The sequence below is a fragment of the Tachyglossus aculeatus genome, chromosome 2, assembly GCF_015852505.1.
Source record: "Tachyglossus aculeatus isolate mTacAcu1 chromosome 2, mTacAcu1.pri, whole genome shotgun sequence".
In the NCBI taxonomy this organism is placed as follows: domain Eukaryota; kingdom Metazoa; phylum Chordata; class Mammalia; order Monotremata; family Tachyglossidae; genus Tachyglossus; species Tachyglossus aculeatus.
Genome location: NC_052067.1, coordinates 18,729,405 through 18,743,368, shown reverse-complemented (window position 1 = coordinate 18,743,368; position 13,964 = coordinate 18,729,405). Strand labels below are relative to the sequence as shown.

Sequence of the window (13,964 nt, the reverse complement as noted above, 5' to 3'; positions counted from 1 at the left end):
AGTTCTCCCTGTCACTAAGTCACTGCTGCTTCTGCTCTCAAATTTTGGCCTTATATAAAACTTCTACTACTTCCTACCCCATTCTCCGACCTCTGGAGCCTCTCTGCACACTCCCCTCCCACCCCCTGCCCCTACACAGTGTCCCGGCCTCCAAGTAGGATCCAGATGGACAGGGTTGATTAGCCGAGGGAGGGAGAGACCTAACACAGAAGTGGGTTTGGTGACCTTGGGTTAATACACAGCGTCAGAAATGATGAAAGGCCAGAGTCTGATTTGCCAAGTGTAATGGCCTCATAGCCCTCTCTCTGCTACAGGTTCCAGGATTTGTCCATATCTGCTTTAAATCTTGCTTTACTTATTTTAAAGATTTTCTACATAAAGCTATCCATTTCAGTGCCGGTACGTTGTGTGACCTCTCCCGGTGGGTTTTATGGATGCAGTTTTATAGTTGGAGTTCTTTTGGCTTTAGCATTTGCCTTGTTTCTCAAAGCAGGATAAAAAAGAAAAAAAACACAGCCTAATCTGGTTCTGTATTTGCCCACTGAGTCCACTATTGCCCAAACGTAAAAATGGACACTTTCACTGAGCAGGTGGGAGAGCTTTTGGTTTTTATGCGTGCACAAGCATAATATTTTATAGCGAGCCACTGGGCATCAAAAATGTACCTTGTTTGCAAGCAGTCAGCCCAGAGCAGAGGGCAAAAGGAACGCTTTGTGTCATTCAACAGCAAGGCCTCTAGCCAAGAGTGTTCTGGTTCCCTCAACAAGGGAGCACACTTAAAAAGGGTTTGCCAGATTTATAGCCCTGCTGCAGCATTTCCAAGGTCTCCTACAACTAGGCCACATTAATTGCGTCAGAAACTTTCCAGCAAGACAGCATCAGACATGGGGTGCTGACCTGAGAAGTTGTTCTGAGAATCACTTGGCCTCTGTTGTAAAACCATAAGGTGAGGATTTCCCTAAAGCCTTAAATGGAAGAAAATCCAGTTCCGGCTAGTGCTTGTATTAAGTTAGTTTGAAAAGAAGAGGCTGCGGAACGGAGTTGGGCGGGCATCTTTGGATTAAAAGACAAGTTCTTATAATCTTTAGCTTGTCGTAGGAATTCTGTAATGTCCCATGTATAAGGTAAAGGGCTTAAAATAATAATAATTTTATTTGTTAAGCACTTGCTATTTATAAAGCACTGTTCCAAGTGCTGGGCTAGTTACAAGGTAAACAGGTTGGACACAGTCCCTGTCCCACATGGGGTTCTCAGTCTTAATCCCCATTTTACAGAAGAGGTAACTGAGTCACAGACAAGTGACTTGTCCAAGGTCACACAGCAGACAACTAGGGGAGAAAAGAAAGGAAAGAAAATCATCTTGTGAAGTGTCAATATGATATGCTTTTAAGAACCAGCTAAAGAATTAATTTAATAACAATAATAATAATATTGTTAAGAGTTTACTATGTGCCAAGCACTGTTCTAAGTGCTGGGGTAGATACAGAGTAATCAGGTTGTCCCATGTGGGGCTCACAGTCTTAAACCCCTTTTTACATTTGAGGTAATTGAGGCACAGAGAAGTCAAGTGACTTGCCCAAAGTCACACAGCTGACAAGTGGCGGACCCGGGATTAGAACCCATGTGCTCTGACTTCCAAGCCCATGTTCTTTCCACTGTGACAATTACTCTTTCTCTCAGTGGCTATCTCTGTGTCTCAGGATATGTAAAATACACTCAGTTCATCTAGAGCGCATGTTTCCTTTGGGCATTTTGGGTGGAACACTGTTAGGGAATTGAGGAGCATCCTTCCGACAAGGTATATTCGCATGTGTAGGACACGGTACAGTCATGTATGTACCCTTGCCTCCGGTCCAGGGCCTCAGACCATAATGTGAATGTGAGGTTCATCAGGAACAAAAGAAGTAAGTGTATTTTGATAGGGAATCCGGGATCTCCAAGAATATATTTGGATATGCAGTTGTTCTAACAATAGGTTGACTCATTTAAATGTTATTTTCCTTGCTTTTGAATGATTAAATTTTTGTTACACAAGCATTTTGGGGAATTGGTGATTAGTTATATCTTTCATTGGTGGTGGAGCATGAAGGGCATAGAGGCATTGAAGGGATTCTTGCCAACAATGTACCTTGATGGGCCATATGAGAAAATGTGAAAGCAGCACCTGCCCATGAACTGCTGTGTTATAGGTCACTTTTATCCCTGTTTCCCAGAGGAGATTTATAAGCTTGTGATGGGCAGGGAATGTGTCTGTTTATTGCTATATTGTACTCTCCGAAGTGTTTAGTACAGTGCTTTGCACTCAGCACTCAATAAACACAATTGAATGAATTTACTCTGGTCAGTCAGTTGTATTTTTTTGAGTGCTTAGTGTGTGCAGGGAGCTGTACTAAGCCCTTGGGCGAGTACAGTATAACAGACACATTCCCTACCCACAACGAGCTTCCAGTCTAGAGGGGGAGCCATATATTAATATAAATAAATTGCAGATAGAGTGTTGCATTTACACAACCCACGGAGACTCTTGAAATGTTTTAGTGGATCAATCTTATGCTCAGTTCTGAAATGAAGGACTATCTCCCTATTACAGAACTCTTTTTTATGGTATTTAAGTGCTTACTATGTGTCAGATGTTGTACTAAGCTCTGGGGTAGATACACACTAATCAGGTTGGAAACAGTCCCTGCCCCACATGGGACTCCCAATCTTAATCCCCAAATGGTGGAACCAGGATTAGAACCCAGGTCAGTCCATTAGACCACCAAGTTCTACCATGAATTGTAAACTTACATTCTGTTCACTGTCACCCATATCGAAGCAGCGTGGCTCAGTGGAAAGAGCACGGGCTTGGGAGTCAGAGGTCATGGGTTCAAATTCTGGCTTTGCTGCTTGTCAGCTGTGTGACTTTGGGCAAGTCACTTAACTTCTCTGTGACTCAGTTACCTCATCTGTAAAATGGGGATTAAGATTGTGAGCCCCACGTGAGACAACCTGATACCTTGTATCCTCCCCAGCACTAAGAACAGTGCTTTGCACATAGTAAGCGCTTAACAAATGCCATAATTGTTATTGTTATCATTATTATTATTGCCTTACAATCCTGATCCTAAAGAAATGCAGACATATCGTGATCAGAAAAAATCAAAAAGAGGTGTGCAATACTAACTAGTGAGTTACCGATACATTGTCTTCCATTTCACCTTCCCGATGTGCACATTTGCACCAGCTCAGAGCCTGAAATAACTCAGTCTAAAGGAATTGTCCACAGACAAGTGAGAATCTGTACACATTAAAGTGATATCCACTGATTCTGTTCTCTTAGGTACTGGTGTGCCCTACCATCGCTGTGATGACACCAACAAAAACATCAATAGCTGACAAAAGTCTTTTGGGAGCTAATTGCTTCAAAAATCTCCTGGAAGACTGCTCCAAATCCACCTTGGCCAACTCTCTTGACCTAGCTAGGAAATTTTATTCCATAAGTCCTACCACAGTTTTAGGTAGGCACTTGGGTATAAATTGAACGGAAAGAGATGGTAATGAGAAAGATGAGGGCAGAAGGGAAATTTGCCAAAAGAGTGTACGATGACCATGAAAGATATTGCTGGAGGCTGAGAATCTCAGGCCAGTGGCCTAGCATGGCTCAGTGGGAAAGAGCCCGGTCTTTGGAGTCAGAGGTCATGGGTTCAACTCCCGACTCCACCAGTTAGCTGTGTGACTTTGGGCAAGTCACTTAACTTCTCTGGGCCTCAGTTACCTCATCTGTAAAATGGGGATGAAGACTGTGAGCCCCCCCAGTGGGACAACCTGATCATCCTGTAACCTCTCCAGCGCTTAGAACAGTGCTTTGCACATAGTAAGCGCTTAATAAATGCCATAAAAAAACCACTGAATGTGTTTCTTGTTGCTTCCTGTGGCAGAAGCCTCGATGGTCTTTGCTTCAGCCCTGACATTTATGATAACCTGATCATTGCAGACCCATTTTCCCCTCACGATCCCAGGCCACTAGAACCTAGACCTCTTCTACCCCCTGAAATTCTGCCCAATCAACTCTCCCCACCTTCAAAGCCCTCCAGAAATCTCCCCTCCTCCAACAAGCCTTCTCTTCCTAACCAACCCTGAATCTTCTCAACCCTTAAGCCTCCTCTTGAAGTTAAGTACTTATACCCGTTTTCATCACTTGGTGTGTATATACAAGTCAATCAATTGGTATTTTTTGAGTGCTTACAGTGTGGTGAGCACAACATTAAGCACTCAGGAGAGTACACTACAACAGAATTGGTAGACACGTTCCCTGCCCACAATGAGCTTACAGTCTAGAATATGCATGTATATTAAGTCAAGGCTTTGTTTAATTTGTTCTGTTTCAGTTGCTTGAGGATGTTTCTGTCTGTCTCCTCAACTAGAGTATAAGCTCCTTGTGAGCTAGGAACTTGTCATGTGCTTCTGTTATACATTGCATTGCTTTCAGAATAAGTGCTCAATAAATTCCATCCTACTACCACTCTTACTCTTTACAGTTGTAAATCTCTAAAGTATAGCTAATATCCCATTTTACAGACAGAAAAGGTGAGGCCCAGGAGTGATGTAATTGGTCCAATGTCACACATGGGAAATAAGAGGTTAGAAACAAAAGACTAACAGCCTAAAGTCCAGTTTTCTGCTTTCATCACTGATGCTTCCGGGTTGTAAGAGGGGATAGATGTATCCTTTTTGTGTCACAAATGTGAGGTTTTGTCAAAAGCCACATCATCTCATTGTTAATTTATTCTGAGTAGTTTTTTTAAAATGTGAATTTACTTGTAATAGACTGCATTATTTTATTCATGATTGCTTTCCAGTAAAGTCCCAAAGTAGTGGGGAAAAACCTTTTGTGTTGCAATTACAGAAATGAGTGCCAAGAATTAAAATTGGACTAGAAAGTTGCAATTAGAGAGGTGTTGCAGCACTGCAAACAGCTTCCAATAACATAGATTTCTAGAATGTTGCTTTGTTTTCAGAAATTGTTTTTGTTCCTGGTGTGGAGGAGGGGAGTAGAGGGGTGGAGGGGACAAGGGCGGTGAGAGAAAGAGAAATTTGGCAAAAAACATAATAGATGTATTCAGGTTAGTTAGTGAAGGTTATTTAGTCATAATCTTTGACATTACCCTGTTAATTATTACAGTAATTATTGATTTTGTAGGCTCTGCCTGTAATAGCATAATTATCATATTTTATTAATTTTAAGAACACATATATTATTTACATAGTGTCAATATTGTCACAAGTATTGCAAGGTTTGAGTCTGGCTGATTACTATACTTAGATCAATTTTAGACTCAATTTCTGTTCTTGGAAAAAAATTTAGGAAATATCCACTTGATAGCCTCCCATTCCCAAAGGAATTTTTAACCATAATTGGGTAATGAATCTCTCCTCTCCTTTCCCTTTAACACTGACAGCTCACTCCTCCATTCCCATTAGAGTTAGGTATGCCATTGGCCCTGTTCCTGTTTGGGTAAATATTGTCACCTAATGGGTGTCTCATAATGTCCCAAGCTCTAGCCAGGGAAATAATAATAATAATAATGGCATTTTTTAAGTGTTTAACGTGTGCCAGGCACTGTACTAAGCTCTGGGGTGGATAGAGGCAAATCGAATGGGAAACAGTCCCTGTCCTCCATGGGGCTCACAGCTCAATCCCCATTTGCCAGATGAGGTAACTAATCCATCAATCATATTTATTGAGCACTTACTATGTGCAGAGCACTGTACTAAGCGCTTGGGAAGTACAAATTGGCAACATATAACTAAGACACAGAAAAGTGAAGTGACTTGCCCAAGATTACACAGCAGACAAGTGGCAGAACCAGTATTAGAACCTATGACCTTCTGATTCCTAGGCCTGTGGTTTATCTACTACACCATGCTGCTTCTGTGCTGGAAGCCATTCAAACCGATGATCCTCGTACAGCGTAGATGTGGTTATACTTGTGCCCACCATACTGTCATTCCAATGACACAGGAGATGCCGCTGACTAGCACTTTACTTACCCTTGAGACGATGAGAGCTGTGGGAAAGGTTTGCCTTTCCTTCCCGCTATTAGATTATACTCACACCGTGAAGCGAAATAAAAACTATCATTTCATGGCATGGCTCTCAGTACTAAACTCTTTAGAGCAAGTCAATTTGTTGCAAATTATGTGGAACGGGAAAATGATGTAATTCTAGGACCCTCAGGTTTCAGCAATGATGAAATCATCGTTCTGACAGGATGCGAGAAATCCAAGAGTAAACTAGGAGGGGTTTGATAGAATAAGTCATTTCAATCCCAGTAGTCATGGCAACTACAAGTTTTTAGCTTCTATAAAAGAGTGCCATAGCAACCTTTCTGTCACCACAAACATGAACAGCAAATAAGTACCTGCTTTGTGGGGAAAACAGCATGGCATAGTGGATAGAGTACACGTCTGGGAGTCAGAAAGTCATGGGTTCTAATCCTGCCTTTGCCCCTTATCTGCTGCGTGACCTTGGGCAAGTCACTTCAGTTCTATGGGCCTCAGTTCTCTCATCTGTAAAATGGGGATTAAGACTGTGAGCCCCACATGGAACAGGAACTGTGTTCAAGTCAATTTGCTTGTATCCACCCCAGTACAGTACCTGGCACATAGTAAGTGCTTACCAAATACCATAATTATTATTATTATTATTTGTTGCAAGCCAAGAAAGCCCAGAACTTGAACAAGTAGTGGACTGCCATGCTGAAGTAACCCATGGGTATGCAGACCTCCTCCAAATCGAGGATTTTGGTATATTCCTCGTAATATGGCTGCTACTTTTGAGGAAAGGGCCCTACATCAAGACCAGAGTTAGAGCCATAAAGAATGGAAAGTTTCCAAGTAATGCCTTACTCATTTTTGCTACGATAACTTGTCTAAGAGGCTGGGAGAGACAAGTGGTATTATACCCATCTTCCAGATGAGAAAACTGGGGATTCAGAGGGACTAAGAGACTTGCCAATGGTCCTATCTAGTACCATAACTTTTTGAACCATTTAGCTCCCTTTCTCACATTCCTTCTCTCTTTTCTCCATCTCTACGTTGATTCTTGAGGACTTCAGTTTCCACATAGAGGTTCCTGATGAAGATTCCACTGCCTGCTGTTTATCACTCTTCAATTCCACTGACCTCCTGCCCCACCCCAACTTCCCTGTTCACATACCCAATCTCATCTCTAGCCTCTGAATAATCTCTATCCTAACCAACTCTGAAATCCATCTATCTGACCACAATCTTCTCTCCCACACACCTTCTCCCCAGAAATCTGTGCTGTTCCCACAGTGACCTCCAATCCTTTGAACTCATCCAGTTCTCTCAAATCATTGTGCCCAATTTAGCCTCTGTACCCAAATTACCTTCTCTTGATGACCCAGTTGACCCCCTCAACACCACCCTCTCTGCTGAGCTCAATTCACTCTCCTCCCTATCCCTTCATTGTTCTCGTACGAATAACCCACAGCCCTGAATTACTTCCACAGTCTGCTTTCTTTGCTTCCATGCATGAGCCTCAGAGCGCTGCTGGTGGAAATCTAGATATCAGGCCAAACCTCATTCACTTCTAGTCTATCCTTGTGTGCTGGTTAACTCTGCCCTCTCCTCTGCCAGGCATAATTATTTCTCCATCCTTATTGACACCCATGCCCATCACCCTCACCAGTTGTTCCAGATGCTTAACTCCCTCCTTAAACCTCCTGTCCCCAGCCTTGATTATTTTATCAGCATCCTTGGTGACCTCTCTGCCTCCTGTCTCTCTCCATTCCAGTCCATATTTCACTGCATGGGTCATTTCTTTTAGACTGCGAGCCCACTGTTGGGCAGGGACTATCTCTATATGTTGCCAATTTGTACTTCCCAAGCGCTTGGTACAGTGCTCTGCACACAGTAAGCGCTCAATAAATACGATTGATGAAATACGATTGATGATTTCTCTAACAAAAAGTTCAGTCTCTGTTTCCCCACTCCTCAAGAACCTCCAATGGTTGCCCATCTATTTATGCATCAAACAGAAACTCCTTGCCAAAAGCTTTAAAGCATTCATTACTTTGCCCTCTCCTATCTTACCTCTCTGTTCTCCTGTTATAGTGATGGCATTTATTAAGCACTTACTATGTGCAAAGCACTGTTCTAAGCGCTGTTACAACCCAACCCACAAACTTCGCTCCTCTAATACCAACCTACTCACTGTACCTTGATCTTATCTATCTCCCCGCTGACCTCTCACCCACATCCCCACAGCACATATGTACATATCTGTATATATCTTATTTCTATTATACTATTCTATTTATTTTGTTAATGAGGTGCATCTAGCTTTATTCTGACGACTTGACACCTGTTCACATGTTTTGTTTTGTTGTCTGTCTCCCCCTTCTAGACTGTGAGCCCGTTGTTGGGTAGGGACCATCTCTGTATGTTACCAACTTGTACTTCTCTAGCGCTTAGTACAGTTCTCTGCACACAGTAAGCACTCAATAAATAGGATTGCATGAATGAATGAATTTATGTATCTATTTATGTTTATATTAATGTCTGCCTCCCCCTCTAGACTGTGAGCTCATTATGGGCAGGGAATGTTTCTGATGTTATATTGTACTCTCCCAAACGCTGAGCACAGTGCTTTGCACACAGTAAGTGCTCAATAAATACAGTTGAATTGAATCCTGCCTCTGGCCTGCAACGCTCTCACTCTTCTTATCCCACAGTTACTCTCTCCACCTTTGAAGCCTTAATGACGGTACATCGTCTCTAAGAGGCCTTCCCTGACGAAGCCGTCGTTTCCTCTTTCCAACTCCCTTCCATATCACTCTGACATACACTCTTTATTCATCCCCTCCCTCAACCCCACAGCACTTGTGTAAATATCCACAATTTATTTATTTATATTAATGTCTATATAACAATATATAGGCGTCTCCCCTTCTACACTGTCAACTTGTGAGCAGGGAATGTGTCTACTAATTCTTTTATTTATTTAGGTGCTTAGAACAGTGCTCTGCACGAAGTAAGCACTCAATAAATATGATTGATATAACTGCCAACAGTTGTTCAGGAGTCACACGATTTTTTCTTAACACCTGTGGCACCAAGGAATGCCACAGTATTTCCAAAATGTCACTGCCTATCACCATCTGTAAGAAGAAAGACAAGAAAACTGAGGCAAATGGGGCCATCTCACTGCTCTCCTTTGCTGGCAAAATCCTAACCAGGACCTTCAAGATAAGACACTGATGAATAACATCAGGGTTGCTGTCCCAGAATCACAGTGCAACTTCAGATTTCTATTGTAACAGAGAGGAAGTTGTCTTTGCTACTTGTAGCGTTCTGAAAAAGAATAGGGAACTCAAGATGGGAAACCTCATTTCAGTTATTGTTTTTGCTTCATCATGTTATTTTTCCTAGTTTGTCTGTTTCTCCCACTCCATTAGATTTGAACTCACTATGGGCCAGAGACCGTTTCGGAATCATTATCCTTGTCCCTTTTCCCCAGTGCTTAGCTCGTTATGGGTAAGGAAGGTGTTTGCTAATTCTGTTGTATTGTGCTCTGTGCTTTGCACATAGTAAGCCCCCTTTAAATACGATTGATTTATTGATAAAGTGCTTTGCACAAAGTGTTTAATAAATGCCATAAATAGTAATCCTACTGCACCCAAGGTGCCAGGCCCTGAAAAATCTGACAGCCCAGCAGAGGACAGTGTTTATGAGCTTGCACCCAGCAATCATCTTCTAATTCATCTGCGTATATATACATATTATATATCGTGTGTATATATATGTATATATACATGTAATAATAATAATAATGGAATTTATTAAGCACTTACTATGTGCAAAGCACTGTTCTAATCATCTTCTAATTCATCTGCATATATATACATATTATATATCATGTGTATATATATGTATATATATACATGTAATAATAATAAAAATGGAATTTATTAAGCACTTACTATGTGCAAAGCACTGTTCTAAGCACTGGGGAGCTAACAAGGTGATCAGGTTGTCCCACGGGGGGCTCACAGACTTAATCCCCATTTTGCAAATGAGGTAACTGAGGCACAGAGAATTAAGTGACTTGCCCAAAGTCACACAGCAGACATGTGGCAGAGTCGGGATTTGAACCCATAACCTCTGGCTCCAAAGCCCGGGTTCTTTCCACTGAGCCACGCTGCTTCTCTATATATAGATAGATAGCTGTATGTATGTGAGTGTGTGTGTATGCATGTATCCATATATATGTGTGTGCATGTGGATATAGGTGTGTGTTTGTGCCTGTGTGTGCCTACGCTTGGCTATCTTTGGGGTAGCAACCCAATAAGAAGCAAAAAAATATTTTCAACAGGGGTTCTTGTGGTTTTGGAGGGGTCTTATTCATTTCAGTCATATTTATTGAGCGCTTATTGTGTGCAAAGCACTGTACTAAGGTTTGCGTGTGCCTGCACATAGCTTGAGCCAGAATGAAGTGCCCATCAGTCTTTCTCATCTAAAACATTCCACAACACTGTCTTCCTTTGCCTGCCCCAGAACCTATCTGCTGGTTTTCCAGACCAAATACGGGGGTGGACGGTAGTTACGGCCTGAAGGTACAGTCTCTGTTGTGAACTTGGGTGAATTTTATGTTAGGCTAGTCTCCCCAACTCAGCATTTCCACATATTTAATGCGGGGCTGGGCATGTTCCGTGGTGACATTCTTGCCCCTTTGACTATCATCAAATTGATGATAGTCTCCATCCCCCGCATCTTACCTCCTTCCCTTCCCCACAGCACCTGTGTATATATATACATATTTGTACATATTTATTACTCTATGTATTTATTTATTTTACTTGTACCTATCTATTCTATTTATTTTATTTTGTTAGTATGTTTGGTTTTGTTCTCTGTCTCCCCCTTCTAGACTGTGAGCCCACTGTTGGGTAGGGATTGTCTCTATATGTTGCCAGCTTGTACTTCCCAAGCGCTTAGTACAGTGCTCTGCACACAGTAAGCGCTCAATAAATACGATTGATTGATTGATTGAAAGACCATCATAACCCAAGGGTTGTAAAAATCTCTAACACAAACGTGCCAGTTTACTAAAGGAATAGAATACATCCCCAAGAGCAAATATTGCTTCTAATAGCTGTTTTAAATGTAAATACCTTAGGCATTTCCCAACTGAAGCAATGTTAACTTTATTTGACACCTCCATTTCAAAATTAAAAAAAAATCTTTTCCTAAATTAAATTTTCCAACAAACTGTGAGTCAAGAATAAAAGGGCTTTATTATTATTATTATTGGCTTCAGGAAATAATAATTATCCTGGCACCTTTGAAAATTGAGTATGGGGAATAATGTCTGAAAAGCTTTATGTGCTTTCTTGATGTAATGAATTGAAACCGCTCCAAAGAAGATGAATCGTTTTGTCAGAAACCTGGAGTGACATCGTGAATCATGGCTGAGATATTGTTGTTAATGTCTCGGCACCACAAGTAGGATACATCTATATAGCCAGAACATTGCTTAAAGTGCTGTGCTGTCGGTTCTGAAGGATGTGTTGAAATGCACCGGTCTTTTAGATGGAAAGCTAAAAGGGGAAACATTGTGCCATAATGGAAAGAGCACAGGCCTGGGAGTTAGAGGACCTGAGTTCTAATCCCACGCCACACACCTGCTGTGTGACAGTTACCTGATCTGTAAAATGGGGATTAAATCCTCCTCCCTCCAATTTAGACTGTGAGCTCCATGTGGGACAGGGACTCTTTCCAACCTGATAAACTTATATCTATGCCAGTGCTTAGAACAGTGCTTGACACATAGTAAGTAAATGCTTAAAAGATGCCATAAAAAAAAGCTGCTGTGATATTTCTGGCCAAAGGAGAGTTCACAGGTCTTCTGAAATTGGCTAGGTGGTGTCCATCTCATCCGTAAAGATCAGTTTCTCCAGAAATGTGTCAGAGAAGCAGCGTTGCTCAGTGGAAAGAGCCCGGGCTTGGGAGTCAGAGGTCATGGGTTCTAATTCCGGCTCCACTGCTTGTCAGCTGTGTGACCTTGGGCAAGTCACTTGACTTCTCTGTGCTTCAGATCCCTCATCTGTAAAATGGGGATTAAGACTGTGAGCCCCATGTGGGACAACCTGATAATATTGTATCCTCCCCAGCACTTAGAACAGTGCTTTGTACATAGTAAGCACTTAATAAATACCATCAGTGTTATTATTATTATTATTATTATTATTATTACTTATACCCCTCCTTGCCAAGAACATCTGCTCAGCATTGGGTTGGAGCAAGATAGCAAATGGCTGCTGGCATTCACATTCCTCAGGCTCACAGAAAATGTTCTTTATTCCTGGCCACTTTACCATTCATTAATTCATTCATTTAATCGTATTTATTGAGTGCTTACTGTGTGCAGAGCACTGTACTAAGCGCTTGAGAAGTACAAGTTGGCAACATATAGAGATGGTCCCTACCCAACAACGGACTCACAGTCTAGAAGAGGGGTCTGCCAAAGGGGGGACCCCAGTGGAGTAGTGCTGAAAGTCACTAACAAATGATGAACCTCTTTCCAAGTGTTCTTTGCTGTTGGTGAGAGTGTGAGGTGATGGGGAGAGTAAGAATACATGAAATCTATTCTTCCAGGCAAACTGATGGACACAAGTCCAGCACATGGCAAAAAGTAAACACTTAATAAACATCATTGTTAGTAAACTAAAAAGAATCAGAGAGGAGACCTCCTGCTGCTTAATGGCTCTTGTGGTTCTAGCTTCATTTTCATCTAAGCCCTCATTTCCTCTCCTCCCACTGTCTTCTGCCTCTCCCTTGCACTTGAATTTGCTCCTTTTATTCACTCTTCCCTAAGCCCCAAAACTGATGTAACATATCCGTAATTTATTCATTTATATTAATGTCTGTCTCCATTTCTAGACTGTAAGCTCACTGTGGGTAGTATCATGTCTACCAACTCTGTTACGTTGTACTCTCCCAGATGCTGAGTACAATGCTCTGCACACAGTAAGCACTCAATAAATACGATTGATTGATTAATTAACATGTTTTAACCCAGTCAAATCCCTTTAGGTTGGAAAATACTCTGAGGGCCTTAGAGCCACCGAAGCAAGACTGTAAACCCATTATGGACAGGGAACGTGTCTACCAGCTCTGTTGTATTGTGCTCTCCCAAATGCCTGGTACAGTGCTCTGCACGCAGTAAGCGCTCAGTAAATACAGTTGATTGAGTGATTGACCCAGAGCCTGGCAGTGTGGGCAAGTGCATCCTTGACTGCCTTGGGGACCTGCAGTTGCCATCTGATATCTCTGAGGTCAGGATTTGTGGCCACTTCATCTGCCTGGGTATTGCCCCTGGTTCTCCCCCTCAGCTTGGGAGAGGGAATTGTAATAATTGTATCCTCCCTGGCCAAAGAAGAACCATTGACTTACTGGAGTGAAGGAGGGAGCCTGGTCCATATGTTTTGTCAGCTTGTAAGTGTGACCAATTTTTAAATCATTTATAACCAAACAAAAAAGGCGAGTTAGCTTCCATCCGTCAGCTGGGAATAACTCCTTGTGGCATTTTAGTTCTCCTCTTTAATCTCTGCCATTCTGCAGCACAGTTTCCAGCAGCTCAAACTATGGTTTGCTACTTTTATTGCAGTTAGGTTAAACTTATAAATTTCAGTTTATAGATATGGGTTGTATTATAGAAGCCATTTAAGAAGTATATGTCATCTGAGTTCCAAGTTTAAGAGGAGAAATTTTAAGACACTGTAGCAATATTATTCTTGTTTCATTGGGTGTTTCATCCACCTCTAAGCACCGACCATGCAATAGAACTTTCTTTCCTTTGCCGTCACACATCTGAATTTTTAGTGCAGTAAGGGAAAGATTTTGGTTTATCAGAAGATTAAATCTCTGCAAAGTAACAAATAGTCTTTAGCCATGAA

The 13,964-nt window shown here is 41.7% G+C and overlaps 1 protein-coding gene across 1 annotated transcript in view; it reads left to right on the top strand.

Annotated features, from left to right (window-relative positions):
- JAZF1 (JAZF zinc finger 1) overlaps window positions 1-13,964 on the top strand; it is a 347,271-nt gene that overhangs the window by 279,683 nt on the left and 53,624 nt on the right. The gene's annotated exons all lie outside the window — the stretch shown is intronic.